The sequence below is a fragment of the Crocodylus porosus genome, unplaced genomic scaffold (genome assembly GCF_001723895.1).
Source record: "Crocodylus porosus isolate Cpor-Errol unplaced genomic scaffold, CroPor_comp1, whole genome shotgun sequence".
Lineage (NCBI taxonomy): Eukaryota > Metazoa > Chordata > Crocodylia > Crocodylidae > Crocodylus > Crocodylus porosus.
Genome location: NW_017728910.1, coordinates 14,574,888 through 14,597,865, shown reverse-complemented (window position 1 = coordinate 14,597,865; position 22,978 = coordinate 14,574,888). Strand labels below are relative to the sequence as shown.

Sequence of the window (22,978 nt, the reverse complement as noted above, 5' to 3'; positions counted from 1 at the left end):
TTCCCAGGAATAGCTAACAGACCCCAGAATTGCAGAACGAAGGATCTCACCAAGAGCATTAAAAAGAAGAGAGGGTCATTGACACCTGTGGGGTGCAGAGTTTAGAAGGGATCAGGTAGATTACAATGAGCCATGAGATGTTCTGGTTGCTTGCCGCAGCTTTTATTTCTAAGGGCATCACTGCTCTGATCAGCCACGTGAGAGCGAGACAGCGTTCTGGCTGAGTGGAGCAGTGATTCCCTTTTGAAGTAAAAGCCACAGCAAGCAAAGCTCTTCCTTAATTTGTTAACCCACTGCCACCCCTAAATGAAAAATCCAGGATCCACTGTATAATTTAGCTTCCCTCCCCCAGCCTGCACCCTACCTGGACCTTTGGATGGAGATGGGCAGTGGCATTCTGAAGAGTCTTACTTATTTTCTGTAGGTTTCTGCCAGGTGTCTAGAGGTTTGTCCTTCTTGATGCAGACTCATAGGAGTATCTGTGTCTTTGAGCTCCTATCTGCATATGAGTCAAGAATCAGATTTGCTGAGCCTCTTTAAATCACAGCGTTTAGTGGATATGGGCTTCCTCAGTGTAAAACCACTTGGGGTGGAAAATGTGAACAGAAACAAGCCCAGGCAGGACTTGGCTTTTAAGCCCAGTTAGGAGATCCAGTACAGACTTTTAAACTTGATTCTAGACTATAATCGCCGTACACATGGGCTAGACCAGTGGTTCTCAACCTTTTCAGAGATTTTGCCCTCCTCCACTTCTTGAAATGTGGCCCCACTTCTGGTTGAGAACCACTGTTAGTGCTGCCTCAGCTGACCTGAGTGCTTCTTAACCAGCTGCTGCTACTGCCTCCCAGTAAGTATGCCCTGCATGCCTGTGCACAGCCAGCCCAGGAAGGGCTGGGGCATGTGCACATGTTCCTGCTACATTAGGGCTCTCTGATAACCCTGACACAGACAGAGCTAGCTCAGACTCTAGCTCAGTGGTCTCCAACCTTTTTAAGTAGGAGATCACCCACTGGCAATGTGTAGGGGGTGCGTGCGGGTGCACGTGCACCCCTGGAGCGTGGCAGTGCACCCCCTGTAAAAAGGCACCGCTGACTTTGTCAGTGGCACCTGCGGGCAGTCCGTAATTGCTGCTGGCCGACGCTGCGGGTGGTGTCCGTGGGTGATCGCTGACAATTGGTTGGCGCTTGCCGCCCCACCGCCCTCCCACCCAGCTGCTGACAGTGCTACGGCTGCCTGCGGCAGCTCCCCGCTTGCCTCTGCCACGTTTCTGCCGCTGCCTGGAAACAGGCAGGAGTGAAGCACGAAGGGGGCCAGACCAGGAGGGGCTACAGCCCAAGCCAGCTCTGTCTGTTTTATCAGAGAGGCCTAATGTCACTTGGCTGCCTAAATTGTAGCACCCCAAAGGGGGTCCTTGCGGCACCCTAGATACGAACCACTGGACTAGTAAAAAATGTTTAAAGCATGTTAGATAAGACTTGCTTTAAACCAGTTCAGCTAATGTAGTTTGAGTCCTGCTGAGCTTATGTTGGTAATTAAAACATTGCCTAAAGGCTAGGCCCTACTGTAATCTCATTTACTCTAGTGAAGTAAGTGGAGTTTTGCTAAATTTACATCAGTAGACCAGAAACAGAATTTGCCCTCTCGTTGGTAGTGATTAAGGTTGGCTTTTTATCTACAAGTTTTGTAATTCAATTCAAGAAGTGTCTTGTTCTAAAACTCAGAACCCCACTCTGTGCTGAAATCTTGAGAGGGGAAGTCATGAAGACTGAATTGTAGTATCCACCATCTTAGGTTTATTTTTACATGGAAAAAATTCAGACCCTTACCTTTTTGTCAGTGGAGCTGCAGTGCTGGATACTGCATTACTATAATTAGGCTTCAGGCAGTTTTACCAAGGTGTCAGTTCAGACTGTTCATAAGCATTAATACTCGCTGTCGCTTTCTCTCTCCATCGCAAAAGAATTTGCTGCTCTCCGTATTAAAAAGGGCTTTGGTAATATTTAGAAATAAAAAGGGCAGCATTAGGAGACCCAAAGACGCTAAATTTGACCATAATTATTAGCTTGTCTTATGCTAAGAATAATATCGTATATATTTAATTCACGGTTCAGTTGCAGCAACTTTCTCTCTATTCCTCCATCCAAATGTAATTCTTTCTGGACTGTAGCAGAAGGAAAATTGACTTCTTTTTTGAAATATGTATAGCTTTTACATGAATTGAGTCACGGAAGCGGGGAAAGGTCACTCTGTAAGGCCTAAATTCTGCTCCAGTACATTCAGTAAAACAGGGTGAATAGGTATATTTATACTGGTGTAAAGTTGGAATAACTAAGAGCAGAATGTGTCTCTAATGTTTATTATAGTGTAATAACTCGGATACTGTACAAAATAAAGATGTAGCAGGAATCATTAGCTCAGCCTCTGCCTGTGAGTTTTTTTCCCGCCGCATCCTGCCCTTCCTCCCGCCCCCCTTTGTGTGTTTCTTAATATTCAGTTTAACATATGGGAGTGGTTTTCACTTCATTAGTGATTCTTATAGGCTGAAGTGCCTTGTGGGTTGGGTCTCACTTCATTTTGCCTTTAGGGAGCCAGCCTGAATACTTGAACTGAAGCACTTAGGAAGACACAGCTTTTCTTGCCTGCAGATTTCCTCTGTGGTTATTTTTCTCATAGTAACACAGTCCTGGATAATCACTTCATAGGAGAGGAGATTTTTCATTTAAACGGCACCATGAGGCACCTACGTGCACAGGGGCATAAGGTTAGTAAAGAAAGGCTGGAAGTTTTCCACTTCTTGCCATACGTCATGTTGTTTCTCTGTGTTTTCTAAGCTAACATGGAGCAGCTGATTAGAAAACAGCCCTTCTAAGATCATTGTGTTCTGTCTGGCTGGGGAGAGGCAGTTATTTTTAAGCCCTTTTCAGAAAAGAAAAAGGGAACTTAAGCATCTGGCATTGCTTTTCAAAGGAATGTGTTGCTTGAACGTTGTATTTTTTGGCTGTTTGGAGGCTGGAAGCCAAGTTCATTGCTCCTACAAAGGTACTACATTTACTCGTAAGACTCACAGCCCATTCTCAAAATGACTTTGTAGTCTTTAGGTATCCAGGTTGTAGCCGTATTGGCCTAGAGGAACAAGCAATCAGGGCTTATAGTAGAGACGATATCTTTTCTTAAACCAACAAGATTTTTGCAAAAAAAAAAGAAAAATTCTTTAATTGCAAGCTTTGGTCGCATTTGTCTTGTTCCTGAAAGCTTGCAATTAAAGTTGGGGTTTTTTTTTTGCAAAAATCTTGTTGGCCTAATGAAAGATACCATCTCTACTGTGGGCCCTGATTGTTTTGTAATCTTTTAACACTTCAAATACCTTGCAGAGCACACCGAAAAGAAATGCTAACCCTTGCTACTTAGCATTTTGGATGTCTGAAAATTTGTAAACTCTTGGTAGTTTCTCACTAGTCTGTTATGAATGTCAGTGTCTTCTGTCTGTTTTCTGTGCACTGAAGGATGTGTGCGCTGCACTGTGGCTGGCATACTTTACAGCCAGGAGCAGTGAAAGAGTCAGGGGAGCCTCAGTCTTTTGACAACTGCCACCTCGGAGCATTGGGAGTTCTCCGCGTGCCTTTGAAGAACCAGTTCTGCTGGAGGAAGAACAGTATGATTACTCAGAATTAGAGGTTTCTTTACCTGGTTGTGCTGCTTTCCTTTTGCTCACTGTGAGCTTAAAGCACTCTCTTCTCAAAATTGAAGTCTGATCTTTGAAGGCATTGAATGCTAAATTATGAGGCATAAATACTGGTCAAATTCAGGCCTGATGCAAGCTAATTCATTTCCACTGAGTTTAAGGGAGCTGCACCTTTTTCTCTGCAGGCTGATGTTTTTTTTGGCTTACTGTATATGGCAAGCATACATGTATTATGCATTAGCATCTACATAGTGTTTTAACTGTCCCTGTACAATCCCGCTGAAGCGATTAGGGTGAAATGGCTGCAACGATGGGGAAAGTTATGTCCTTTCTATAGCAATCAAATCTGGTAAAACAGATAGCCCTGCCCCCTCCCTATTAAGCTAACCCAGATGTTAGTTTTGAGGAATACAAATAACAATGGAGCCTATTAGCATCAGCCAAATCCATTTGCCAGTGATGCTTATTTTTAATGAGCTACTTGTAGAAGAGGGAAAGCACTTATTCTCCAAGGTTTGGAAACTCGATGGGATGAGATTTTCAAAGCTGCCTAAGGAAGTTAGGTATCCAACCTCCATGAAGTTTGTCTTCCCAGAAAAGCTAACCCTGGCAATTAGTGCAGAGGTCTGAACGCGCAAGTTAGCCAAGGCCACCTGCAAGCATTCCTCCAGCCAAGTCCTTCCCGGACAGCTGAGTTTTCCTATTTCTGTACTGGTCTGTCTAGGGACAAACCCCAGTGTTCACTGCTCTGGGCATCCTTCCCCCTAGCAGTTGCTTCACTTGTCTGTTCTTTGGGGTGCTTGTGGGAAAGGATAGAAAGGGTATTGGTGGACTGTTAGCACTTCACTGATTTTGTTTGTATTATTGTAGCAAGGTAGATAGCTTCCAGCTCATGATGAAGCAGAAACTTCTCTAACCCACACCTCTGACTGGAAAGGCAAGCTCAGACTCAAAACAGTTCAAGATTTGAATCACAGGTTTTCTGTGGACAGTAATAAGGGGTTTGGAAGAAAAACCCTGTAAGGGGCTTAACTGTGTAGTGAGGACATACCCTAGGAGTTCAGGGTAGAGGTACATTTCGCCAGAAAAGACTTGATTCCAAACCTACTGAATCTAGCAATAGCTAGACATTAATTTAAGCAACACTTAAGGAAGAACAGCATTTTTTTAATGGGGTAGGGCTCTTTAAGTTCTTCTTGTGCCATTTAAAAATTAGGTGGTATTCCTTTAAGAATCTGACACCTGATTTAAACAAGATCCATATTTTAAAAACCCATGTTTCAGGACCGTTGGAAATCTGTAATGTGTCTCTGCTAATGTTGCTAGAAAAAATGTTGGTGAATTTAGCTTTACTGTGCTACAAGCTCCAGAAATGAGCTTCTTCCATTCAAGTTACCACCTGTGCTGTAAAAAGTTGAGTTAAATCTGCTGCATCCTTAGAGATGGAGCCAGCAATTTGTTGTGATCACAATTTTGATCTTTTAAGATTTGCTAGGAATGTTTCTGTCTATAAAATAATGTTGTAGCAACTCTGTTACTCATTTCTCATGGAACGATTCATTCTTTCGTGTAGCAGAATAGATCATATGACAAAACTGTAAAATGTTGTTAGCTCTCAGTTAAAAAAAAAAAATTGAAGGGCCATATACATCATTGATTTTTATGAAGGTTTTGATTCTTTGAGTGTGTTCACATTATGGAAAATAACCCAGTGTATCTCAGTGGCTTTGCTTTCTCCAACCAGAGTTGTTATACATAATTTCACAGGCAAACTGTGCAACCAGGTACAGTTTTGTATCATCTTTGCTGTAAGCTAAGGACACTTTTTTTTTTTTTTTTTTTTTTTTATTCTTCCTATAAATGTGGGGCTGATTGCTGGCTGGCATGAATTTAGTTAGCAGTCTTGGTAGAAACTTGGAAGCACGAATTAGCAAGGTGTTGGTATTGCCACAGATTTTTTTTATCTTAGATTTTATTTAAAGCCGTTTTTAATACTCATGCAGTTTCTTCAGTGCATCTTCCCTTTAAGAATAGTTGAGTTGGATTCTAGAAGATACCTCTTTCCAAATGAATCCCCAAAACATTGCAACAGGCTTGACCCGTTGTATTGTTAAAGTTTTCTTACGTTACACCTTAACTGCTGACCAGGTGTGGTTTTTACATCAGAACGACTGTTCCTGTAGAAGATTGCACCTTTTTATTGTATAGCCTGAGAACAGGACTAAATGTAAATATGTTGGTCCTAAATTGAGAGGCTTCTGGCTACTAAACAAAAATGTTTGATTTCCTCTGGGTGCATGTTTCCTGTACTGCTTAATTTTTGCTCCTGACTGGTAATAATTCCTTATAGCTCCTCTTTATTGCTTCGGTCTAAGAATGGTTCGTATTTTTTTTTTCCTTTAAACTGAATAATATTCCTTCCTTTTTCATGTCGCTCTCTTGCAAAGTGGAAACTCCCTGCAAGTGACTCATTCCTTGGGCATCAGCAGCCTTCTCATTTGTGGTCTAGAGATGTTCAGTTTGGTTAGGTTTTTACGAGGCCTTATTGATCAAGTTTTATTTTTGCCAGACTGAAAGCGGCTTCAGACCTGCTTTGATTTGTACTTAGTGCATCTTTTTACTGCTGTTGTGAACTTTGGTTTCATTAATATAAGCAGATGCCACCATATGGCAATACATGAAAGCAATAAGTCACAACGTCAGTCTACTAAGGTGCTGCTACTGGGCTAAGATGGTTTTGTGAGTGGCGGGGAAGGCAGTATACAGAATTGCGAATGAAAAGGAAGATGATCTCTCCAAGAAACTCGAGAGAGGTCCTTCTTTTAGGCCCTAGTCTCATTTTTTCTCAACTTTCCCTTTCCCACTTAAATAGAGCCTTGGCCTAGATGGTCCTAGCCTCCTCCCAAGACCTTGGGGGTATACTGCATTTGTAGCTAGACCCCTTAGCTTGTCCTGCAGGGAATGGGGAGAAAACCCAATAGTGCAATTGAGTTCAAACCCTGTGAGGGACTTTGTGTCATTTCTGTCTGCCCTTCTTGAATATTTTCCTACAGGAAGGCTTAATTGGTTCACTGTTTTCATTTTGACAAACTTACGTCAACATGAGCAAGGCTTTGCCCAAGAAAGAACTGAGTAGGTTTGGGCTGGTAGTTATTATTCCTAAGGACGCTATACGCTGCGGGGGACAGAAGGAGGGACATTTTGGCCCCACAAAGCATATGCAGTCAAAGAAGGTTTTGAGTAATGCTACTGCTTCTCCTCTTCATTTGTCTAGAGCAGTCTCCGAGCCTCTTTCTTGTTTTCAGTCATGCTCTCTACTGTCGCTGCACCAAGTAGGGAAGCAGCCAGCGAGGGGAATGGTAAGTGGGAGGAGGAGGCGGTAGCAAACACATTTCTCTCCTCCTTCCCTCCGCTTTGTCTCTTCTTTGCTGAAGGTGGTGAAGCAACACCACCCATGAGTAATATATAAATAAATTTTGATTTTGTATTACCAGGCAAATCTCTTTGCACAGTGACAGGCATCCATCCAAGGTGTTAGCGTTGTCAGGTATTGCCCCAGCAGTTTAAAAATAATAGGTTAAGCTTGTAAAACTCATTGATTAACCTAATGATCATGAGAGTTAATAAGAAAGGGCTTGGGGTAGGTTGAACCGTTCTTGTCTCTCCTGTTATTTGAATGTTTAGGTGTGTTCAAGCTTTTCTCTGCCGCTAGAAACACTTTATGGAGAAGGAGCCTTGCCTTATCACATGGCTCCAGGAGCTGGGGGTTTAAAATAACACCATCAGTTACAAGACTTTTATATAAATTCACAAGATCTGGCAACATTAGAGCTGAACACAGTATCAGGTTGTTTTCCAAGATGTTCCATGTGGCCTCGGTATCGTGTAAGTCAGATCTGGCGTGGACATTTCACACATCCCTCGCATACATGCTGTCTACATTTTGTCATGGCATTAGGTGTTTTCTCCATCATTAAAGTAGATAAACAGTATAAACTGAGGATTATATAATAGAAGCCCAAACTTGTTTTTCATTTGTCAGACAACTCGCCCACTCTCGTGTTATTCAGAAGTGCTCTAATCTCTGAGGAAACCATCTGTCTAAATAGGAGTGGAAAGAAGTGTTTTTTTTGCATGTGGTTATGTTTAGGGGCCGTGGGGGAACAGAAAGCCCCTAAACAATCTGTGAACAGGCAAGTCTATGCTATATTATCTCCACATTTCCTTAAGGGAAGAGCAAAGTAAAGCCTGTCAGAGCCTATTAGAAGAAGGACATGTACTAATGACTCTACCTTCTGTGTGGACAAAAGCAGTGAGGGAGCACTGCCACTCTTCCCCTTCCCTGCCAGCCCTCAAACATTTTGCTGGAGATGGGACAAATCAACTAAATTATACAAGGCTAACATTAAAAACCTTATTACAGTAGAAATTAGGGACCTCGTGCTAGGCCCTGTACTAACATAGGGTAGGGATATGTCCTCACCGACCAAAAGTATGGTTTTTATACCTTCTGTGAGCTATCTCAAGATACATAAATAGAGCTGTTTTCATCAGTGGAATAATGGAATTGGTGCAGTGCCTAAATATGATGTTTCTAGATCTGATATTTGGTATCTGACATTTACTGGACATGTTTTTCCAGGATTGTGCAATGTTAGCACTTTAATGGCCTCACCTGGTTTCAAAGTCTCAGAAAATAGTTCACGCCTTTTTGGCTTTGGTCCAATGACTGTTTTTCTGCAAAGTTTTCCCCACTTTATTCTCTTGAGATAGCTTTGTGTTGTAAAGTCCCAGACCAAGCACAGGTGGCTTTTATCTTAATGCGGTCAGTCAAGGTAGACTTCAGGTGGAAGGCATACTGTTGTCCTTAACTAGCTACATCAAGGTAGAAACCGTGTGTGCCTTATTTCTAGTAGGATTTTATAGTCATGTCCATCAGACACTACACCTTTTTTTTGGCAGAGGAGGTATAACCGTCAACTAAGGGATGGTTCCTGTCCTGAACAAATCGGAGTATCCTTAGTCAAAACGCACAGCATCTCTGAGTACAGACTCATATATTTGAAGCTGTTTCAGGTGGGGAATGTTTTAGAAGGGCAGGCGCTAGTACGGTCTAACTGTTATGTGTGGACAAGCAGGGAATGATACAGATGTAGCAAAACCATTCCATGTCTTAATGCTGGATGAAGCTGTGTTATCTTCATCCTTCATCTGAGCTTTCCCTTGTTGATATCTAAATTCCAAAAACACATGCAAGCCACTCAGAGCAACAGGTTTCCATTGCCGGAAAACTTTGCAGCGTTTCAGCCACCCAGAAGATGCACCCTAATGTTGTGGCAGCTTCCGCTAAAGATACGTTCCCTTTGCCATATATCCACGCACTCCCTCACCCTTGTGCACTCCCTCACCCTTGTCAGGCAAGGTTTTCAGTTATCTCCTCATGCACCCGTACTGTTATTTTACATTCATAGAGTTTATTTTATTTTCTATAAAGAGGGAGGATCCTCTTTATTCCAACAGTGGGACTGCCACTGTACTGGACACATACCTGCACTTCTTTTACAGTGGTGAAAACCCTTTGAAATTAATGGAATTATTCCAATTTCTATCAGCGTCAGTATGATGAGAATCAGTTTCTTGACTGAGTAGCTTCACATCTTAACATACAAATCCTTGCTGTTCACTGTGTTTTCATTTGCACTGGTGGAGATCCAATGTTGCTTCATCAGAATTTCAGTGTGTGGCACCCATTTCACACTTTCTATGCAGTAGTATAAATGAGGACTTGCGGCACTGAACAACAGATCATCAGGCTCCCTTGTATTTACAAGGTGAGCTTTATGGATTTCCACCATTACTGCTTCTCTCTCTAAATCAGGGGTGGGCAAAATATGTCCCATGGGCCAGATCTGGCCCACCAAGTGATCCCATTCATCTGTGGTGGGTCCCTTGGCCCAGCCCTGCCCAGGTGTGGGGGGCAGCCTGGGCCATGGCACGTGCAACTGCTCCCATTGCCCCAAGTGTGAAGGTGCCACCTGGTGCAGAGCGCAGCCTGTCCTATCCCTATGAGTGGCTTTTGTGCACACCAGGACCCCTGCAGGCATGGCATGCTCAGCTGGGCTGAGGCTGCAGGCAGGCAGGGAGTCACACTTGGAAGCAGGACAGGTGGATGGGGCCAGGTTCACAGGGTGGTGACAGCATGGGACCGGGGCCCAGGACAGAGCTGTGATGTGGGTGGTGTGAAAAGCCATGGCGAGGGCCAAGGCTGGGTCATAACCCCTCGCCCCCACAGCCCTCCACAACTCACTAAAACTCCTTAAGTGACCCTCCAGCCCAAATAATCCACCCCCCCCACACACACTGTAAATGGCTGGGCGCATATGGGGGTATTAGGAGGTGATCTGGAACCTGCTGGACAGATCGTATCTCAAACCAGCATGACAGCGTGAAGGAACAGAAGTCACTATCCTTTTAGAAATCAGCTCGGTGGCATTCTTTGTCTGAACATGTGCAGGTGCATGATTCACTTTATACGCACTTTTCCTTACCATGCTTTCATGTAGTTGCTTGACTTGAAAACCTTGCTCACGCTTTTATGTTATGGGCTATGTTGTGAGGTACATTTATATTTCTCAATGCTCTCAGTGAGAGGTGTCACTACTGTGTCGAGGGTAAAACACTCCCTAGAACTGTTTCCAAGTATTTCTCCAAGGTCTGTGAAACAAAACCAGTGTTGTCTGTTACTCTTAAGGTACAGACAGAAGTGCAGCTCCCGAGTCTGACTCAGAAACTGCCATGAGCTGGACCGATCTTCCTAACCCAAGAGACATTGGGTTGGGAGGATGGGAGATCGAACTCCAATTTGGAGCAAATTCAAGGGGCGAGGCTGTGTCTAGCCTCTTCCCGTAACTTGTCCCCCCCTCTCCCAGCCCCTGTGCTGTCTCAGGATGGGAGTGGGAGAAGACAGGGGAGGGAGGTCTGTTCTGGGGTTTCCCCAGCCTGTGCTGGAGTTGGGGGCAGGTGGATTGGAGCCCCCCCACCTTAGTGGGGCTGCAATACACCCCCACCCCCCTCCATTGCTGGGCAACCCCCAGAATGAGCTCCCTCCACTCTTCCTCCTCTCCCATTGTGAAAACAGTGCCGGGTGTGAGACTCGCCGCACCAGCCCAGCCCAGCTCCCAACGTGCACACACACAAGCAAATGAAAGCACTCCGCTTTGTTGCAGGATCAGGCCCTTTTAAAGCACTCTGCAGCCGTGCGCTGTGTTAGGTCATGGCTGTAGAGCATTTCAGGGGCCAGATCAAATGCAAATTTTCAATTCTGCCTGCGCTTTCCGTCTCCCGCTGGTGTCTGTTTCCTTCTGTGTAAAATCAGTCTGTTTTCTGGTCACTGAATTAAATTGCTTTGTCTCTTCCTTTTCTTTTTTTCAAATTAGACACAAACGCTGAGAGCCAACAATTATATTTCATCTTTATTTGTATAGCTCCTAGTGTAAGGGTTTGGGTTTTTTTGGTATTGTGATCACTAATAATAATAACACATTCTTATGGTATGGTTTAAATAACTTGTGATGCCCTAAACATTTTCATGACAAATCCATTGTCAGGTAAAGTGAACTCACTACAAACTAAAGCTAGGAGATGCTTAGCTGTGAGTGGAGCAAGGCTCTCTTACTTCTCTGAGATGTAAAGGAAGTTAAAAGCACGGCTAGAGTCATTTCATTTTGTACACATATTCTCTTTGCTCAGGCTTTGCAGTCCTTCAGTCAAATGCAGGTCTATGGTGACATGTCTCCTAAAAATGCAGCATATGAATTAATTGTTTGGTATTTTCCGGAGTTCTTGGCCACTGCCGCTGAACCTGTCAGCACTCAGATTTGCCTGCTGAATTGCAACTGTTACATAGCTCTCATGGTTAGATGATCCTGGAAACAGTCAAAAGAGAATACTTTCCTGAAGGAAAAGTATGTCACACATGCATTTCACTGAGAAATTTGTCCCTGGTATTTCTTAGCACTAGTTCCTGAGTGCCTGGTCGCCCAATCTTTGACTGCTAAAGATTGCTGAGCTGGGTACTAAAAACACTATAAATGCTGAAAATATGTAATCTTCTAAAACACATTTTTCTATGAAGATATTTCTTATGCTGTCTGTCTGAAAAGCAGAGTGTGGGGCTATGCCCTCGGGTCTGAAGCCAGTGTCCATTAAAGAGAGTGGAAAGATTCCAGCTGACTCCAGTTGGCTTTATATCAGACTCCTAAAACAAAACAGATGAACCAAAGCCAGTCTGAAACTCCTACAGTTTGGCCTGATCCTACTGAATTTATCATTTCATCATGGCCATTACTTTGAGAAAGTGGAGGCACAAGCAAGACATGGGTTTGTGTATCTGAACCCTCACATCTTGGTTTCTAAATAAAATATAAAAGTATTGATTTGATATCAGCAGAAGCAGGATGACTATCAGTTGAAATCCGGCTGAGCAGTAATGCACCAAATGGGCATTACAGTTCATAAAATGTAACATTTCATCTCCTTTTACTATTGGCCATATGCAGGTATCCACTCACTAGCAGGGGACTATGGGTTCAACATTAAAATACATTTAGCAATATCGGTGAGTTACTCAGAGAGGAAATAATTGAATAGGGTTAGTATACAAGTGTTCTACCAAGAATTAAAGAGTGTTTCCAGATTGTTAAATAGATCATTACCCAAATGTCATTGTAAATAATGGCAACAACAATAACTTGCATATTTTGCTACTGAAAAGGTCCATGACTTAGGTCAGGGCCAGCGTGTAGGGGGAAGAGGAGAAAAGAGGCTGACGTCCAGTCAAGAGATTGCTTTGCAGTCACTGTATAAAACAAAGTCCAAATTGAAACACATCTCTAACCACCTGCAGCCAGTATGAGCTTCATGTCATGGGTTTTATATTTTTAAGGTGAGAATAATCTAGGAAACAGTTGTTTTAAGGAGCCTTACAAGGTATTCTTCTGGCACAGTTCATCTGTATGCCATTGTACACAAATCTGCAGGTGTTTAGTTTTATTTAACAAAGACATTTACCATAAGGACTGCTGTGCTATTTCTGCTATAACTGTATAATGAACATGTTACCATTAAAAGGCCTGTTTCTGATCACCGTTCAGCAGGTCTACATCTGAAGATTAAGCATTCCTTCCAGATTTACACTTATGCAACGGAAATCCAAATCGAATACTTTTAACATTATAACAGCTTATGCATATTTAATTCCAAAATCACTGCTGCTGATTCTTGGTATTTATAATTAACTTGGTCAGGACGCTATCTCTAGTTATGAAGTCCATAGTGCAAATGACTGTCCCTATTAACAGGGAGGCCACCACCCTACTTCCTGGTGTAAAGCTATGGAGTTTCATATCCTTACAACGCCATCTTACGAAGTAAACCCTTGCTCACACAAGCTTATGCATCTGTTCAGTTAGTCTATAAGGTGCATCTCTACCTGCTTTTTTCCTTGCCAACAATATATCCTTAAGAGCCTTAGGTGGTAAGATTGTGGAAGTTATTTTGACACATGAACCAAGTTCATAATTCCTCTCCCAGTACTGTCACACTCATTCAACCTTTGCTAGCATGAGTAGCCCCTACTGTGCTGTACAGTCCCATGAAAGGTCGGAGACGAGATCTCTTGGGACCATTCCTGCATCAGCACTGGAGCTGGTCCCCATGCATATCCCTTTTTAGGAACAACTCAGTAAGAAAAACAAGTTTCAGATTCCCAGCTCGGATAAGTTCATATTTAGCCCTGGTGGTGCATAAGTGGCTGCATATAGAATCTGGGTTTGCGAATATGAATTTTTCATGCTTTTTGGTTAAGCTAGAAGAAGACACATATGTTGAGCATAATTTCAGTCATTTAGAGAGAGAGAAAAATCCTAGTGATTGACAGACTTTTATATTCCTATTGAGCCATGCAAGAAGCTGCTAATGAAACCAATGGAGAAGTGCTGTGGTGTAGCCCTGATGGTCCAGGTCTGAGAGAAGCAAGGTTTTTGAGGTGAACGTAATTAGGGGCAATCAAAAGCAGTTGTTCCAATTCACACTCAGTTTGTGACAGTTGCTTTCTCAGATTTAATAAAAGGTACTGTGAAGCCTGAAAGCTTGTGTCTGTCTCATCACTTCCAGCTACGCAAGTTGGTCCAATATAATTTTTTTTTTTTTCCTCACAAAGCTTGTTTGTCTAATGAATTCAATCAGAGTGCTGTGTAGAAAAGAAGAAAGCCTGCTGCCCATAGTTAGTATGCAGCGTGAGCTGTAGGACTGAAGTTATCTTCATTAGATATGGCTGGCTGAGCCCATGCAGCCAGCGTTAGAATTTAAAACAGAACTTTTTTTAGCCACCTGTTCGCTCATATCAGATATACTTGGATTTTAGGCCTTTTTGGGAAAGACTATGTTAACACTTTGTGTGGAGGATGCTGAGCACGGTGAAGTCTCAAACCTAGATATTGCATCTAGACAGCAGCACTTTATAAAGTAAATAACAGACTTGCTGAAAACGGAGAGCAATAGACTCCCATCGTAAGAGGATTTACTAGGATAAATTTTACTTACGCACATAGCGAAAAGAACCCTAGACTAGAGGAATGAAATGTAGAACGGCTCTAGAGTACCAGAACCTTTATCAAGCCATAATTAGGATAGTTGTAGCAATGAGAGCCTATTAAGTGAATTGACTAAGCTAGCTTTTTTTGAACTGAAGTAGATTTCTTTTTTTCCACAGAGTTTTAAAATGAATGCTGTGTGCAGCAGCAAGAAGGAAACTGAACTCTCATAATTGCAATTCATTTCCTTTAGCACAGATATAAGAGTATAAATCCATCAGGGCCATGTTATGTAGAAACATTGTGGACTGGCTAAACTGGCAGTCTGTCATGACTTGTGTCAGATTTGTAAATGTATTTAAATGTGATATCAGTGAAAGTTAAACACCTTAATAACCTTGCAAATCTGGCCCTAGCTAGGGTAATTTAAGGATTAAATTTTTTGGCTCGGTAGCTGATGATAATGGTCTGTACAAATACAGACGGAAATGACTGGCTAGGTTGCAGTACTGCAAAGAAGAACCTGGAGGTTGCAGTGGACCATAAACTGAATATGAGCTAACAGTGTGCTCTTGTTGCCAAAAAAAAAAAAAAAAAAGGCCAACAACATAGTGGGTTGTATTAACAGGAATATCATTTGCAAATCAAGAGAAGTGATTCTTCTGCTGTTTTCAGCATTAATGAGGCCTCACATAGAGTACAATGTCCAGTTTTGGGCCCCACAGTTCAAAAAAGATGTGGACAAATTGGAAAGGGTCTAGCAGAGAGCAAAAAAAATGAGTAGGGGCCTGGGAAATATGATTTATGAAGAAAGGCTGAAAGAATTCATTTGGTAAATATACTTGTTACAGGCTAGTGGTGAAACCGTAGTGGCTGGTAAGTGGTAAATCCAGTCTCTGCTAATTTTGGAGTAGGGATCTGAAAGGAGGAGTGCCACCACTTGAGAGTGGCCTCACCACCCACATATAGGGTACTCTGAAGTGGGGGTCCCTTCTCCAGTCTCCCATGCTTGAGCTGCTCCATCTTGTATAAACTATTGATATTGTCCCTGAGACAGAGTGAGAGACTCTGTGACAGTATAGCTTGGTGGTTACCATGCATAGCCGGGAGGTGAGATGCATGGCTTCCAGCCCCCTCTCTAGCGCGTGTTCTCTGTACAAAAGCAAATGGCATCATTGGGAGAGACCGAGAGCACCATGCCTGGATGACTACTCCACAGCAGGGCTGCTCGGGAAGTCTCATGGGAGGTGTGAACCCCTCAAGGAGGGGAAACCATTGAACACAGGTTCCCCATTTCCTGGGGAGAACCCACATGACTAGATTACTACAACAGCTATTTTGTGAATCACGAAGTTTTTCCTAACTAAAGAATGAAGGATAGTTCAGTCCAAACTCACAAATCATTTTAGGCCACCTAACTCGGTCGGGGGGTGGGGGTTAGCCTCACAAGCCATTTGCTGCACAAAGGCAGCTCTGGTATTTCCAACTGGGGAGGCAGCACAACTGGAGCAGGTGCAGCTTAGCCGGCACCATACCAGGGCAGCGTAGGCATACCCAGAAAAGAATGTCTGCAGATCAGGCCAACTGGTTGGTTTCTGTATAGAGAGAAAATTACTTCTAGGGAGAGGCACCTGCATGGGTAGGTGGAAAATGAGCAGTCGAGCTGTCTTGATATATTATCATTTGAGCAAAACTTAATGGGCTGAAAAGGAATGAATCTGCATGATGCCTAGCTCCAAATGCAGAAGGACAAACAGCCTGGCCAAAGTCAGTGGAGTAGCAGGCTCTTACACCGTGGCTCAATTTGTATCCCTCCAGAGTTATGTGAACTTTTGTATGCCCCAGTTTATCAACTCTGCCTTAAACCCACTTAATGCAGTTGGCTTCAAGTGCCAGATTGGATTCCAGTGCTCTTGCTTAGCTTGTCTCACATGAAATTTAATGCAGAAATACGATTTGGCAGGTGGTGATCTGTCTGCCTCCCCTGTTCCTATACATCCCAGAATAGCACCGAATGACGTATGAACATCAGCCAGCGGGGAGGCACTCTCCTGTTTATGTGTGCGTAATAAGATAGACCGGCAAGGGTCTATCATGCAGTTATTTGCAGTAGTTACAGGAAACCTGAATCTTCCAAAAACAACTGAAGTAGAGGGTTGCATGGTTTGCTGTTTCTTTTAGTCTGAGCCAACAGTGTGCACCAAGACTCCCCTGCATTTCTCCCTGGCCCCTCCCTTCCTCCATTATCTTCTGTTCCAGGTTTTCCCTGGAACTGTCTCCACCCTGCTCTGTGTAATCTGGATTCCTACCTTTTCATACCCTCCATTCCCGTTAGGCAGGGTGTCCCGTTCAACCCAGTCCCCCATACGCCTCCATGGCAGGCTCTCTGTGTGCTCTCCCTTTCTGCCTGTGCAAGGCTCCCATGTGGGGGCCCAGGCCCACAGTGCAGGAGGGCCCCCCGGTCCCCGTGCCTCAGGCTCCACGTGCTTGCCGTGCCAAGCGCTCCACGTTCTCCCCCATAGCAGTATCTCGGTTCTGCCCTGCACTCGCCCAGGCCCTCTGGTTCCCGCTTTCCCCCAACCTCTGTTTGCATCTTATTTAGGTCCTTCTCTCAGGTGAGGATGCTGTGTGCCCCCATTCCCGTTCCAGGCCATCTTTGTGTACCTACTTTCTCTCTTTTTTCCCCTTCCCTGCCATGCTGTAGGCACTGCACATACCCCGTCTCTGTGCCATTAGTGTGCATGCAGGAACCTTCTTTCCACCGCGTCCTCCAAATCAGCATCTCCTACTTCCTCTATGGTGGGGTCTTGGCCCCTCGTCCCAAAGGCCCCATTCTCCCGTACTCCCCAACCTTCCCGATTTTATTTCTGCTGGTCTGGAAAGCAGGTTGTTTATGGTAGTGGTATTTTGTAACTGTAGCAAGAGAATCAGCAGGGTTGAGATGAGTACTCATTGCTACGTAAGAAGATTTTATCAAGCATTTCTTTGGTCTGTCCACAGTTACAGAGATGCTTGAAGGTGCCAGGCATGCTGGCCAGAGACCAGTATGTACGCCTTTCCCTTTTTCTGGGTTTGTTTTATTCCTCCGATTCACCAGAGTTCTTAATGCTGGGAGCAGTCCCTGAAACTTTGCAACCGCTTTGCTGTGGCATTCAAAATTCATACTGTAGCAAATGGAAACATGAGTAGATAAGGCCTTGTTTTGCTCGGCTATTGGGCATACTTCTTTGGGAGATGCATAAACTAAACATGGAAAAGTAACTTTTATACAGACTTAAAATCTTCCCCTCGTCTTTGCACTGCAGAATGCCAACACCCAGTAGACGCTAGGTACCTGAGCGATCAGTCTCAGCCCTGGTTAACTGCTGATTTGCTGACTTTCTGCTGAAACCTCCAGCCGGGTGGAGCTGCATGAGCTCTGTAGTTTTAATCAAGGATCACGTAAGGGGAAAGAGGAGCTGACTTGCCTATACTGTTGTCTGCAAAAGGCAGACGGTTTTGCAAGTTAGTTACAGCTGATATGGAAGGAGCAGCTTCTTCTCATTTAACTGGATGTATAGCCAGTAGAGAGCAGTCTGAGTATGTAAGGTGTGCACATTTTGGGGCTAAATCAGAGATCCAAATAGAAAATGTGCCTTTCAGAGCGTATTTGGAGTTTATAAAATTCACCAACTCTTTTTAGGTGTATTAACCAATGAATATTTTACTTCTGCTCTGTGCACCTGGTTTCATGTAAACCAATTCCTAAAGGAGAAGGCCCAGATTTTCAGCTGGCATAAGTTGGCCTGGTTCCACCGAAGCCAAAGCAGTTAATGCCAGCTAGGAAAACAGGTTCATTGTTTGTAAATGATAGACCTACAGAGGCAATAATTTAGACTCTGTAATTTGAAATCTGTACAAAAACAAAGGACCAGATTCTGATCTTACTTACATCGATGTAAAAGCTCGTGGACTTGTTTCAGTTGGTTCAGTAACATCAGCATCAGATTGTTAAAAAAATCAAAATCAGCTGCAAGTATTCATGAAGTAATGTATTTCCTTTGTAAAGCACTAAAACAAAAAGGAATCGCTGGGAAGGAATCATGTGACTTGAAGTGGGATACGGCTGTTGGAAAGCATCCAGGCAAGTTTCTGATTCTTGTACTTCACTTGGCAATAATCACAGTGCTGCTGATATTTAAATGATTTAATGTGATGTATTTGTAGGAGCAAACACACACAAAGAACGACTGGTTTAGGTGACATTTACCATGTCTATAAACAATTGTTTCTAGGTGACTCATTTATTGCTAACACGATGGCATCAGTTAAAGATATTATATTAGTGAGGCAGGTTAATTAGAGAGGTTATTTAGAGAGGTGAAAGAATCTGTTCAGGCTCTTTAGTTCAGAATATTAAATCCTGCCCCTGCTCAAAGTTTAAAGACTTCTCTGGAATAATGCTGAATGCATATCATTTGTGTCTGCACTTGTAGGTAGGTGTGCTCAATACTCCTTAACTCACCTATTGCTAGCACTTGCCATTAGCTGTAGGTAATTTTTTCTAGGGTGGTGATACCACTGATGATCATACTGTCCAATATGATTTTATGTTTCCTTATATTTCCCATCTGTAGGTTCCTTTTATCTCTCCTCCGATAGATAATTAGCAACCTGTTGGGGCAGGTAGCGTGTCTTGTTCTGTGCATGTACAGTGCCTTACGCAATGGGGCCTGGCCCATGACTAGGGCTCATAGGCTTTGCCATGATACAAATAATTAATAATAGCTTCAGTGATATTGGCGGAGTTGTGATTTATAACACAATTTATCCTAATACTCTGCTCAAATTCTCACATTGATTCATGAAAACTGTCCAGGTAAGATTTCCTAGTGCTAAGGATTCAGCATTTTCTTGCTACAGTGTAGCTGACTCATGGCTTGCCAGTCAGTACTTCAGACAAAAAGAGCTACATACATACATCAACAATGCCAAACTAAAAGGCTGAAAATATAAGACATCAGAGGTCAAAGGACAAGGCATTAATGAGTTCCTCCTGCTCTTAGAATTTTTCTCCTTACTTGCACATTCTGTACTTTCCAAGAGCTGTCTTGCTTGAGGCACTATGTTAAACACTCTTTATGTTTCAGTGGAGTTGGGTTTAAATAATTAAATTTAGATCTATGATGATCAATCAAATTCAGAGTCTGTTGTGGTTTGGCTTTTTCCATGTCTGCATCCACACTTTCGTTTCATTGGACTGAGTTTAATTTCTTGCTTTGTAAGTCACTTTCCAGCTAGGGACAGACACTAAAAAAAGCCTGAGCCTGAACTGATTCAACCTTTGCAGGTTAGTCTAACCTGGCTAGGCTGAACTGGTTTCCAACCATACAGACAATCCCTCTTGACTGAGGAAATTCAGGCACATGCCTGCAGTGGCTCAGGCTGGAAGCCAGGGGGCACTCGAGCAGCCCTCCCTTCCCTTCCACAGAGCTAAACTGAGGGGGGGGGGGGTGGCCGTTCTGATTAGGGAGGGCTGTGAAGCCCCACCCTGCCTGCAGTCCCAAGCTTTTCCCCACAGATTGCTCAAGGGGTGGGGGTGTTGCAGTCCTGGGCTAGCACGCTGAGGCAAGGAGGGGTGTGCAATACATTCATCTGTTGATGATACGGAGCTTTTAATTCTTCATCCCTGCTTCTGCATACTGCCTGCAGCAAACCGACAGGCAAGCAAGCTGGGAGGGGGAAGGGGGAGCTGATAACAGTGTTTTTTGCCCCATTAAAAAAACAACAGAGAGACATTACCAGCTATGTGTTGATTCAGTACTAACCCAGCATGTGGTCTGCCACTAATACACAGACACCTCATCAAAGGCAGAAGGGAGGGGCAAATTTGTGCTTAGCAGAGAGTGATCATGGGGAGAGATGGGAGCAAACAGCTCTTCTCAAACTTTTCCAAAGAAGGACATTAAATTACCTGTTGATTAGCTCCAAAAAGTCTGTCTGCCTTTGTCTCTCCCACAGCTCGGACTGTAACCAGCATGTGGTCTGCTAGCTACTCCAGAGGTGTCTGCTAAAGCAGAGGAATGGTGGGGTGGGGGAAAATAATCCCTGTTTAGCATGGAGAAGCCACAGGAAGATGCAGAGGAGAGGGGCCAGCCCTGATGTGGAGCAGAGCGCCCAGCCCAGAGGGGATGCTGGGCATGTCTGGTTTATCTTAAATCAGCAAGGGGTCTGGCACAGACATTGCATAAACCGGTTTGACCCAAATAAATTAAGGCTGGTACCGCGTTCAACCAAGTTTATCTCAAACCGGCTTCAACCATTTTCAAACTGGTTTATGTACACTGAACATCTGTTCTGTTATGGGTTTAAACCAGTTTCTGATCACTTAAACCAGTTTATGTGTAATGTCTGTCCCTAGGCATAGAGGGCAAATCTCACACCATTCTCTCAAACTTAGAGCTGACCTGAGCAGCCTTGTTTTGGAAAGACCCTAGTCTGGAACTTGAATAATTCTGCGGCGCCTTATATTTACGTCGACATCTGTGAGGAGAGAAGGGGAAAGGAATCTGTTACAATGAAGGCTCGTGCACATTGGCTTCCATGAGCATGCCGGCTTTCCTGAAGCACTCAGACGTGGAGACTGAGGGACCTCTGAGCCACTGTAGAAGGGCCTCCTTGTATGTTCGATGCCTGCGGGCAAGCTTTGGGCTGAAACAGCACATCATTGTCTCAGGAATATAGGTGTGAAGTGGAATTGGCAGCTCCTACCTTTGTATGCTGATTTGACCTGGTGGCGTTTCCAAAGAAAGGAGCCGTCCTGATTCAGAATTTTAAGAGGTGAGAACTTGGGGGACGAGATGACAGAGGCAGGATTCATCACAGCAGAGGAAGTGATTACTGAAGGCACTTAGTGTCTCTGCTAGGTGCTGGCTTGCCTCAGCAACTCCTTGGCGGTAGGTTCAGTCTCCTAGCAGCAGCGAAAGAAGACAGAGCATGTAGAGCTCCGTTGTGTTTTTCCTTCCCACTACACTGTTCGTGCTTGAGACTAAAAAAAAAAAAATAATCATGAGCCCAGTCTTGTCTGCACAGAATACCACGAGCAAGGGAGCAAGTACACTTTCACCTTGTATCCTGCCAAAGCACAGTGTGCGTGTCTGTGTGTATAACACAAAACTAAAAATGGGAAGGTCATTTTCAGATGGGCCCCTCCAGAAGGTGGTTTCGTTAGGAGAAGAGTCATGAGAACTGAAATGAGGTTAATCTGCAGTGGTTACCAAAGAGTTTTCCTTGGTGAGAACAAGAGTGTGTGCATCCAACTGTGAGAAGCATTAACAAGAAACCTCTGTTTCTACTAGAAGCAGTAGTGGCTGTTAACTTGATTTTTTTTCTAAATGAAGGCTCTCTCAGTTAGATAAGTATTGAAAATAGCATGTCTGATTAAAAAAAAAAAAAAAAAAAAGTGATGAAGATGACTGTTACACATCAGCCATCCTGACGCACATAAAGGAAAAAAACGGGGGCTAAGTGAATCTCGTGAAGCTGGGAGCATTGCCAGCCCCAGGCATTCAACAAATCATAAGATTTTAAAAAGGACTGAGGTTTTTGGTTTTTTTTGCTTCCTGATTCTTGAGCCTTTAAGGGTCACATTTTCAAGTTTTCTCATATAACCAGAAGGAATAAAAACTTTGTTTTAATGAAAGCTGGGATTCTCACGTAATCACCTTTTTCCTAAAACTTGGGCTTAAAAAAAAATCATAAGACTTGTAATAAAGTTGCAAGTTTGGCCACACTTGCTTTGTGGTTTTGCACATCTATTGTACTCTTTTTCAGAATGACCTTTTTCACCGTCTTTCCTTCCTGTAATTTAAACCCTGATACCATGATCAGTTGCTATTTCAAAGCATGTTTTACTAGCTGATGGGATACTTGCTACTCACATACTATAATAGACAGGCCAGCTGGGGCAAAGAACATAAGCTTTGTCGTAAAGAGGGAAAACTCTAGTAAAAGGTTGGTGCAGCAGGGTGCTCTATAATGCAGTGTTTATACTGCCTTCAGATTTTTACTTCCCTGCCTCTCCTGCATTTCATAATCTTCCTCTTTCTTTATCACTTTACTCTCCATCCTGCTCCATAACTGATCTTGCTTTTTCAGTGGGTTTTCCTTCTCCTGCCCTCTATGCCCTGAAGCAGCTCTTAAGGCCAGTAACATTCAGAGTAATATTGAACCTTCCTACTCCCATACCGCTCAGGCACTTGCTGCCTCTGTGTTAAGAAGCTTTTTTTCCAGATTTGGGAGAGGCAGGCCGGCTGTAGGTAGATTCCTGCTGATGGATCAGATTTTTCCATACAGCCTCTAAAAATAGGAAGTAACAGCAAACATTAAATAACAGGAAACATCTTGCTGCCTCACCCCAAAGCATCTCAGGGAAAGAGTTGTGGCTCTGGGAGTTGTATCCCCTGCCCTTGCTTTGCCCAGAATACATTCCCACCCCTGCCTGGGTCAGCTCCACTCTGCTGCCTGGTGCTATATTGACAATGTCTTCTTCAATGTCTTCATCAGTGACTTGGACGAGGGAGTGAAGTGTACTCTGTCCAAGTCTGCAGATGATACAAAACTGTGGGGAGAAGTGGACACACCGGAGAGCAGGGAACAATACAGGCAGACCTGGGCAGGTTGGACAAATGGGCAGAAAACAGTAGATTGCGATTTAACAAGGAGA

The 22,978-nt window shown here is 43.6% G+C and overlaps 1 protein-coding gene across 2 annotated transcripts in view; it reads left to right on the top strand.

The window, feature by feature from the left end:
• Nucleotides 1-2,526: 2,526 nt before the first annotated feature.
• Nucleotides 2,527-22,978, top strand: part of PLD1 (phospholipase D1) — a 111,476-nt gene continuing 91,024 nt past the window's right edge. The window contains exon 1 of one of the 2 annotated variants that reach the window (XM_019532734.1): nt 2,527-2,761. The gene's annotated coding sequence lies outside the window, so the exon portion shown is untranslated. The remainder of the gene's footprint in view (nt 2,762-22,978) is intronic. The other variant, XM_019532735.1, reaches the window with a different exon arrangement.